Raw genomic sequence first — 10,097 nt, 5'->3', positions numbered from 1 at the left:
ATCCCTTTCGTGAATGCTTTATTGCATACCTAATAGCATCACATAAAATAAAATACTTTAATAAAATAAAATCCTGTTTACATCGGCAGAGTGGCCACATACTGTCCTCAATTGATGTCCTGTTTAGGTCTCATCTGTTAGTACCGGAGAGTTCTCATAGCAGAACTTATCCTGGTGCATGCTGGGTAAAGTGCTCCTGTTTGGCAAAGACATTGCATTACTAGGCATCAGCACATAATTGTGCAGATCTGAATTAACCTTGTAGCTCCCCTATGGTGAGCTGATCCCACTGTAGTGATGGTGGTCATCTCAGGAAGTTATTGGCGGGCAGAACGGATGCCAGTCTCATATATTATACATTTATATATATACATTTTCATTCATTCAACATTTATATATAAATGTTTATGTCTACATCCTCAGAAAATCATTCTCTGTACCTGAGTCACCCACGATGCATCAAGACAGGTCACAGTATAGGGAGTTAGTTAGCAGAAAGAACACACAAAGAAACACACTGGTATCATAACCATGACCCCATGTCCCTGAACCTCTGACTGGTCCAAGAATGATACAAACAGACAGACACAGTTTTCCTATTGATTACTGGATTTATATCCATACCTCCACTACCCACCCACTGCCCCACCCCCTTTGTTCCTGGGTGTTCGGTGTTGACCAGTGAGTCCACTTGCGTTGGCATTTACTATGGCACAGATGAATAGGAAAGGAGTGCTAAATAAGTTTTGTAATTCAACGTAAACATGAAACATTTTGTCATTCATTTATTCTGGTTGCCAGGAGGATAGAATAATAAAATGTCTTTCCTGAAGTAAACCTTTAATTATTCTGTGATTTATGGGACTGAGTCTTGATTACTTGTCCTTCATTAGACAGATTGTGAGCTATAACCATTCCCAGAGGCACTGTTTAGCATCTCTAGACATGGTTCACCTTTTGCAATGTGCTTAGCAATTACATTGACTCAGAGTGTGAAAACATACCTACAGTATGCACACACACACACACACACACACACACACACACACACACACACACACACACACACACACACACACACACACACACACACACACACACACACACACACACACACACACGCTACACATACATATGTATGTAAATGTATATGTATGCACATACTACACATACGGTATACTACACATATACGTATATGTAACTATGCACAAACCCACAATTGCACACATATACAGTATGAATGCATGTACATACAGCACACGCACACACACGCACGCACGCACGCACGCACGCACGCACGCACGCACGCACGCACGCACGCACGCACGCACGCACACACACACACACACACACACACACACACACACACACACACACACACACACACACACACACACTTTACCCAGTATTATCAGCTGGAACTAAGAATTCAGTACCTCCATTAAATGTATAAAATAACCTATAAGAAAGCAGAGATAAAATGTGCGGAGCTTGCAGAACGTTACTTGGTTGAACTGTCCCACTGTCATGATTAATCCTTTTTGCCAGGCCATCCCCAGCATTGTTTTCCATGAGGGAGCCCAGTGGTATAGTCACCATACCAGACAGGGCAGGGAGTGTTCTGCCCGAGGGCAACAAAACAACTGATAATGAACGTTCAAGTAACTGGGAAATGAAGAGAAGCACAAATATGTGGTCAGAGTTTGTGCTGATTCCTGGTGGTTGTTTGGATAATATGTGAGTCAGTTGTTATAGTGTCAGAGTACTGTAACGACAGTCATTTTGTGCAAAAGTCATCTGCGTCATCTTCTCTTTTGCTGTTCAAATGCTGATGCCGCTGTTAGGCTAACGCAGGTAAAATACATTGTTCATAGGTTCTTTTGTGCTAACTTTGTGGCGAGCTTGTACACACCGTCCGACAGCAGTGTGGCCGCTATTTTTAGATGGGTACAGCTGCTCCTTAGCACCCACCCTTTAAACCATCCATTCACCAGAGATTTATGGCTGGAGCCCATGTGAAACAGCTGTAGTGCCTTGCCTCTTATTTGTGTAGTACAAAATGGGCTGTCTCGTGCAGCTATGTGCTTAAATATAATATATTTCATTTTACTCTAATATTAATTGCAATTAGGTCATATAATCACTTCAATGGAAATACAAATTACCAGGCACTAATCTACCTTTACCAGTGAGAAACAGTCAAAGACCTCTAAAACCCTGATGATGACTCAACTTTGTCCGCAACACCTGAGCCCCACAGAGGTTGAACACTTGTGGTGTCCACCATGTGTTCTAGGACATTAGGTCAGCATGCTTTCCTACCATGAAAAATTACCCCCAGTTTGTTTATCTGAAGTATATCCTCCCCGTACTGATGAAAGTGGCCTGGTGTGTTTGTTCATATGTTCTTGCGCTGATTAATACAGAGAAAAAGAGATAGCTCTTCCCTCAGCTTGTCCTGGAACAGTGTTCTTTGTCCTTTGTTCTAATATTCTGTGCCTCATCTTCTTCAGATACTGTAATCTGCAGTCCTGTCCATTGCCTGTTTTATAACAACCATAGTTTGACTCGGGTATGTGCATGATCACATTAGTGTAAATTGGCAAGAGAAGATGATGAGTGTGAAGTGATATGTTATGTTGAAATGATATGGTGTGTGTGTGTGTGCGTGTGTGTGTGTGTGTGTGTGTGTGTGTGTGTGTGTGTGTGTGTGTGTGTGGTGTGTGGTGTGTGTGTGTGTGTGTGTGTGTGTGTGTGTGTGTGTGTGTGTGTGTGTCTGACTGTCTGTCTGTGTCAGTAGACCATGCTTTAGAACTTCAAATTTAAGTTTGGTTCATGTACAGTCGTATTCCAAAGTGCATCTGTGGTAACTATTAGCCATCTACATTGTGTGCTGCCTACGCACAATGCTGTTCCTCACTGTTCCACATTAACTCTGGTGTCTATTTCAGCAGCTCTCTATCCCTTTATTGATGCATGTCTTCCATTGATCCAAGCATTGATTTGCAATGCAATCCATTACCCATCTGTCTGTTTCAGCCAGCTTTTAAATGATCCGTCAGATTGAGCTATTACGGGGAGTGGTGGAGAAGTCCAAAGGTTGGTGATACATTCAGTGGGAAAAGAGTGCAGAAGGAGACCCTGATAATATGGGGGGGGGGGGGGGGGGGGGGGGGGGTGACTCATAGGACTTTGTGTTTTATCTCACACTACATGGAAATTAAAATGTCCTCTGGGATTTTCAAGTAAATAATGATAATGGTCTATACACAATTACATATACAGTATTGTGTCTGGTTCATGGGTGGAACATGCAAGTTTACAAAAGACTACAAAAAAAACATGGATATCCTAACAACAGCATCAAAACAAAGTAGCAAAAACTGCTGCTTTGAATACAATGAGCATATATACATTTTTTGACAGGTTTGAGATGTTAATACATTTGTACCCATTCAGAACAAAGTACAGTATATGCAGACTCCCCATTGCAGCCTCTCCTAAACACAAAGAGCCTATTGAAGGAACAGTCTTAAGAAAAGAAAATGCTACCAGCAAAATGTAGATGAACGGGCCCCCCCAAAAAGGATTTCTTTTGGATTGAGATGCAAGATAGATTCATATATATTCATAAATTCACACAACAAAGTCAAAGGAAAGCAGTATGATAATCCTGCAGTAATTGCATTTTTCCTCCAACCATTTTTGGCAGGTGCAGCGAGAGGCACATGGTGAAACTGTATGACTGTGTGTAGTCACCAGGAGTGTCACAGCAGTGAACAGTGGATACAATCTGACCCTGTCTGTGAGGCCAGTCAATCCACAGTGGGGTCAACTGGTGGGTATGCCAAATCCTATGGATTCTTGGGTAATGGGATTGCTATCATTAGTCCTTCGATGGTCAATTATATGTTTAATTAAGTGAGACGGGCATCAGATAATTGAACTATTGAGTGCCCTCTCTTTGTAACATTTGTCTTAGGATTCATGGAGGGCTCAGCGACAGCCTTAAATGCAGACTTTAGATTTATGTATAGAGGCATATAAAGGATAATACACACTGGAATATGTTTTTTTAAATAATCGTTCTGAAAAAAAGTCTTTGGTTGACAGTTACTACTGGTGGGCTGATTTAGTACTGAATTTTTTATTTTTTTGTCTGCCAATCTCTATACCCGATCCTTATTTTCCAGCTACAATATGTAGATAGATGTGTGCACACATGCTTGGGGATTTACGACAACAAAAAACATACCAAACCATATATGAAAATATCAAGCATGTTTTAAAATGTGAGACTGCTGGGTCTGCTGGTTACATGTTGGCAGTCATCTGCAAAGTGCTGACATGGCTGCCCTCCTGTCCAACAGCCCCCTTCCTCTGTGCGAACTTGGATTTAGCTCAAGGGTATAGCAACCCAGCTAATGTGATGTTGCTCCAAGAAGGAAACAAATTGGGCTGACGTCTCATCCACCGCCTCATCTTGATTGTGTGATGGTTTCTGCTGCTAATGTGTTACGATGGGTAGACCTGCACAGGGAGGGGAGAAGTGTGTGCGTGTGCGTGTGCGTGTGCGTGTGCGTGTGCGTGTGCGTGCGTGCGTGTGTGTGTGTGTGTGTGTGTGTGTGTGAGTGAGAGAGTGTGTGTGTGTGTGTGTGTGTGTGTGTGTGTGTGTGTGTGTGTGTGTGTGTGTGTGTGTGTGTGTGTGTGTGTGTGTGTGTGTGTGTGTGTGTGTGTGTGTGAGAGAGAGAGAGAGAGAGAGAGAGTGAGTGGGGGAAGGGCTTCAGTCTGCAAGATCAGCACAACTGGAATTGCATTGATTCAGTTAACTGCAGAGTTGGAGGGTGATGTGGAATTCTGTTTATCGGGGGTGGAGTTTACACGATAGGCTCCATTTTGTTTTTATTTTCCACACCGTATTCATAATCCTTCACTGCTCTCTCACTTAAACAGATGAAATATTATATCTCCACCAGGCGTTCCATATGTTCAGTGATATCAATGGATGTCTATTTAGGTTCATATAAATGTAGGTTAAATGTGTTGGTGGTAAATAAAATAGCCATGTGAATGGCTTTCCCCTGTGTTTTTATAGTGAATTTATAAAAAATATATATTACAAGTACAGCAATGGTGGTGAATTGCCATTGTAAATAGACGATAAATTGTAAAACACGTGGTAGGTGAACTCATGTACTTGTATATGCAGGGATACTTTATGTAAGGGAGAAGGCACATTCAGTTCACATTATCAACATAGTTCATATTAATCTAAAGCATCACGTGCAACTGAAATAATTAAATTAGTTGTTGCATTGCAGTACATTTGCAAAGTGATATGATATTTAATTGTGTATACATTCTAAATTGCCTTCAATCATACAGCATATCCATTCTATGTTTTAGTAATCTTTTCAGTTCAAACTGCTCTCTGCCTATTATTAACGTTTGGAAGATGCCATTCTCTGTGACATAGGATTGTTTGATACTAATCCACACCTAGACAAAGATTTGATGAATTGTTTGTCCCACTTTTGTGATCTGTGATGTTATAACTATGAACACAGACTTCATGCCGACAATGTCCAGGTGTAATGTTCCATAATGTCTAAGAACAATATGAGTGAAAGTGAATTGCTTTCCCTTAAAATAAATTCAATAAATAAACAACATTTCCTACTCGGAATCGGATCATCCCTACATCACATGTGAATTTATGAAACCATTTATTAACAAAGCGTCTTTTCCTTTGTCCACAGTTTTTGGTATGCTGGCAGGGTAATACTCATTCATTATCCATTATGGAAATTCTATCTTAAACATAAATGTAAGAAAAACAAATAGCAAATATATATTTGCTTTATGTCTCTTTCCCTTTCACCATCCCTCTCATTTTTCCATTTAGCTGCAGGGAATTTGTCTCTAAGGGTTTATCATGACTGCCTCATATTTCCCCCTAGTTTGTCATTTTGCTGATCCAAACGCTTTTTCATATTTCAGTATTCTTATCATCCACCGGCAGTAAGATGATCCATTTCACGTACTTCTTAGACGTGTGACTGTAGCCTAAGTAACCATCTACTAAATGTATTCAGTTGGATGGAAAGCTAGCTGAAAGTGAGGCTGCTAGTGAAGGTAGTTAGTGGTATCGGTGCTACTGGTGATGCAGGTTTTTTTTTTCTTTTTGTCCCGAGTCAGCAAGGGTAAAATGTCAAGCATTTCTTAAGCAAGCGGCTCCATAGGATTCCATTTGAAGCTTTAATCTTAATTGAGAGCATCGCACATTGATATTCCATAGGCCTGTTTGCCCTTCGCCTCTCAGCTACTTCCATTTAGAGGACAGCCATACTGCACTACAGCATGGAGAGGAAAGGGGGGGGGCTTTGTCAGACAGCCAAGAGGCCAAAGGCAAGGTCAACCTCTCTTTGTAACAGTGGCTGACTGGGGAGGGAAGGCCTCACCCCTTTGATGATGTCCGTACCTTCAGTGAATCCTTCTGAGGCGTTTTGAAGCAGAAAATGACTGAAATTTATCACTTTCTCACCCTGCTTTCATTGGCACGTCATATTATCGGAGGAGTCACTTTCCAACGCATATTTCTTCCTAAACAAGCTGTGTTTGCTGCATCTATATAATGTCCGTTTTGTGTCAGGGCACGCTTTGTTCTAACCTATCGTGAAAGGATTCAACGGGCAAACAGGCCGACCACAGAGCTGTGTCACCATGTCGATGCGTGAAAGCTCCGCCGAGTGGGAATTATAAGTGTTTGATAGATCACTATATGGTGCAGGTTAATTAATTTACCTTGGAGTTAAATTTACGCTCCACTCTCTGTAGCATCCTTCCAGTCTAAACATTTAAACTAACAACCCCAGCAGATCCAGGTATGATAAGGAACCTGTCCTGAGCGTGTGTGTGTGTGTGTGTGTGTGTGTGTGTGTGTGTGTGTGTGTGTGTGTGTGTGTGTGTGTGTGTGTGTGTGTGTGTGTGTGTGTGTGCGTGTGCGTGTGCGTGTGCGTGCGCGTGCGCGTGTGTGTGTGTGGTGCCACCTCTGTCACCCAAGGTGGCAAAAGACAGACGCTTGAACAAATAGAGCTGCAAACTACTTAATACACTCCTACACACACACACACACGCACACGCACACGCACACGCACACGCACACGCACACACACACACACACACACACACTCACACACACACACGCACGCACGCACACACGCACGCACGCACCCCCCCCCCCCACACACACACACACACACACACACACACACACACACACACACACACACACACACACACACACACACACACACACACACACACACACACACACACACACACACACACACACACACGCGCGCGCACACGCGCACTATGCATGCATGCAAAGCACACAATGGTTGTTTACTGCTGAGCTCACAGCCCCTATCTCTAGGACTGAGGACTGGGCTCTACTGTGTTTCTCATGCTCCTGTACGTCTCTGCTCACTGCTGACACAGATATGCTGTAAAGAGATAGGAGCAGATAGGTATGCATGTACGCTACATGTCAAAATAGCCCTGGAGGTTGGTGAGTTTAAAAACACAAAGGGGAAATAAGACGGGATATAAAATCATATCACTGCAAAAATAATAATAATAATAACAATAATAATTCTCATTAGGCTCAGAGAGAATTACACAGGATTTTTACCACGACTGCCTATTTTTAACGGCTGAGATCTTCTAGAACTGAGATTTAAAATGGTGGGAAGTTTAAGCCATTGAAGCAAACACATACAGGACTGAGGAGGTGTTTCTTCTGCTGATGAGCCTTTGAAACGGGTATCAGGATTAAAGGATTAATCCCTCAGTTTGGTACCTTCAAAGGTTTGTTTTGCCAGTGCGTGCTGTGCCTAACAGGTACCTTTAGGAGGGAGTGTCGCAAAGACGGCTTCTGATAGGTTTATCAAGGTGATCAGTGCTTGATAAAGGTTCAGAAGATACTCTTATTTCAAAGCGTCTTCCCAGCTCCTGTGGGAAAGCCCACTGTTTCTACTTTCCACTGATTCCATCATCAACCAACTCAACTGTCATTCAAAAAGTCAACATGGTTAGCCTACAGACATTTCCTAATGACAGCAAGGCTCTAGGGTAGGACACTGACAGAAGATCCTTAAAGAAAAGCTCGATAATGTATAGACCACTTTGTAACTCATCAGGGGATAAGGTCATAAAGCATTTATGGTGAAAAACTATATATATATATATACCTACTCTTTACTGCAAAGCATGTGTAGGAAAACACTGATGAAACATGGAGCATGGTGGCTCACTGTGTTAAGATGTTCTCTCCATGTCCCCAAGGTCCTGGGTTCAAATCCCACCAAGGGTGGTCTCAGGCCCGGGAAAAGTAATTTGGCATACTAAGTAGAGTGATTTTGGACGTTGTGTTCATGTTACGTTCCACTTCCATGTCGCATGTCCACAATGTTACATTCCACTTTCAAAATGTTACGTTCACTTTCAGACATGATCTGACTCAGACATAACCATAAACAAACCTCACTTACACCCATATATAGGCAGGACCACGGCCACGTCACTCTGACATAACCATAAACAAACCTGATACGGCCCATATATAGGCATGTCACTATGACTCAACCATAAGCATAAATAAACTCGATATGCCCATATATAGGCATATACAGAGATCTGGTGTCCAGAGCCACAGATCCGAACGCTAATACCCATGCACATATACTGTATGGTTACGTGCATATATGGGACTGACCGACTTCAAACTCGGCTCGCACATTGGTAGGCAATGACTTGAGGGAGTGCGGTGACCAGCCGATCTGACCACTATATCCATACATGGGCATATACTGATTGAAGATCTTACAAAAGGTGGATTTGAACCAATTAACTTCAGTCTCTGCTTTTCAAGTGTTGTATTTTAACCACTGTACCACCATGGTGTATACTTGACTGGATCAATAGTGCTGCGGCCATTGTATCTTACCCTCCTTCAAAACCTTCATAAAAGAACACCTGTCTACAAACTGTAACTGGTCCTATTAACGTCTAAGCTTAACACCAGAAATGACACCCCCCCCCACCCCGACTGTTTACTGTACATATATGTTTTATTGCTACTAGTGTTGATGATGTCTTGTATGTTATTGTATATTATTGTATGTCTTTAAATGTCTCAATGAATTGAATACACAGGACCAGAATGGAAATAAGCCCTCAGGGATTTTTCTGTTGCACCATTGTGTAATCGTACCACTGTACTATTTGCAAACTGTTAATAAAGTATTCAATCAATCAATCAAAAACGGTACCACATCACTCCAATGAACAGCAGCAGCCAATGAGGTATCTATGTGTATAGTATATAGACTATCTATGGGTAACATTTCTCACTAAACAGGGAACAGTGGGTAGCGAATTCGGCCTGGCGGAGAATGGAGATCTGCATTCTGAGGAGAGCACTTTCTTTTAACTTTTGAAACATTTAAAATATTTTTGCCTTGAGTATAATGACACGCCCAAAATAGGAACACCAGGGTTAATGTGGTTAAGTTCATGTATTCTATACATCTCAACACCTCTACCTCTTCTTTGAAGGTCAAATATCAATCAATGTTGAACATAATCACTGTTAATAACCATAATGTTAGCTCCGTTTTTTTAAGCCACTTGAGCAGAAAGGTTGAGTAATTATTGTGAACGTAAAGAGGATGTGTTGGGTCCACATGAGTCAGGGTTGCTCTCCCTAGAACTTAAATATAGCCCAACTACCCCTGTCAGTGGAAGAGTTATCATGACCTTTTGAACTTTACACCACTGTACAAAAGAGGCTTAGAGGAGACATACTTATTCTAAACACTTTCACCAACACAGCCCCAACATTGACTGATTTTCAATTTTCTATTCATAGTTACAAAGTGCTTTACTTTACATACAGAATAAAGAACGCACAAATCATCAAAACCCCAAAGAAGCATTCGTTTGTATCTTTTTATGCTCTCTTATAATGTTTCTTGCACATTTGTATGCTTTTATACTCTGTTAAAATGTTTCTCGCACAACTGTTATATTTC

The sequence above is a fragment of the Gymnoscopelus microlampas genome, assembly GCF_963454915.1.
Source record: "Gymnoscopelus microlampas genome assembly, chromosome: 7".
Classification (NCBI taxonomy): domain Eukaryota; kingdom Metazoa; phylum Chordata; class Actinopteri; order Myctophiformes; family Myctophidae; genus Gymnoscopelus; species Gymnoscopelus microlampas.
This window is presented reverse-complemented; position numbering follows the sequence as displayed.